This window comes from Cicer arietinum, chromosome 5, assembly GCF_000331145.2.
Source record: "Cicer arietinum cultivar CDC Frontier isolate Library 1 chromosome 5, Cicar.CDCFrontier_v2.0, whole genome shotgun sequence".
Lineage (NCBI taxonomy): Eukaryota > Viridiplantae > Streptophyta > Magnoliopsida > Fabales > Fabaceae > Cicer > Cicer arietinum.
Window position 1 is genome coordinate 35,782,495 of NC_021164.2, and position 867 is coordinate 35,783,361.

Sequence of the window (867 nt, forward strand, 5' to 3'; positions counted from 1 at the left end):
TTTATTATTATTATTATTTCATCAAGAAACTAGAATGAATTTTGTCAAAGAAAAGAAAACCGGAATGAATGACCAACATCATCCATGTTTGATTGGTAACAAATTATTGGGAAGTGGCTTCTACAACCTTGGCCTTAAAACTATTATCATGAACAAAATTTCTAAATTACTTGAGGAAGAAACATAAGTGTGAATTACCAATATTCGAAAACAGAAAAAATTAATATATAATTAAGGACAACTGTATAAAATTAAATATGTAATATACAACTAACTATAGGTGTTATTTTTCTGAACAAGTTATTTTCTAACACTAATCTCGAATTAGAGGATAGTCATAATCAAGCACACCAAATCTGATATAGAAATAAAATATAAACAAAAAATATATTTTATCTAAAATTTAACTGAATTAAGAGGCAAAAAGGGACTTTTTGCGTTGATACTTGCAAACCAATAATTGAAATAACAAACGCAATAGAAGTTTTCTTAGAAACATTTTCATAACTAGGCGACAGAAGTGTTACATTTTCTTCAAGAGCATACCAATCCATCCAGTGTAATTAAATATTTTGATTTCTCACAGTAACCAAGAGTTCTCAATAAATATATGCTCCAAGTGAAGATCAAAATTTAGTGAAATCACAAATCAACTCAAAAGCATGCAACAAAAATAAGATTCATGACAAAGGAAAGAACTCTATATTGCTGATTATACATGCTTGAAAACAAGATCAGGAACAAATCCAATTAATTTTGGTAAAATCCTAAAAACTTTTAAGATTCCATCAAGCCCGTTTAGCAAAAGCACCAACTTCGTGATCATCATTCCTGAAATTTTCGGCCACAGAGCCTCCAAAATCCCCA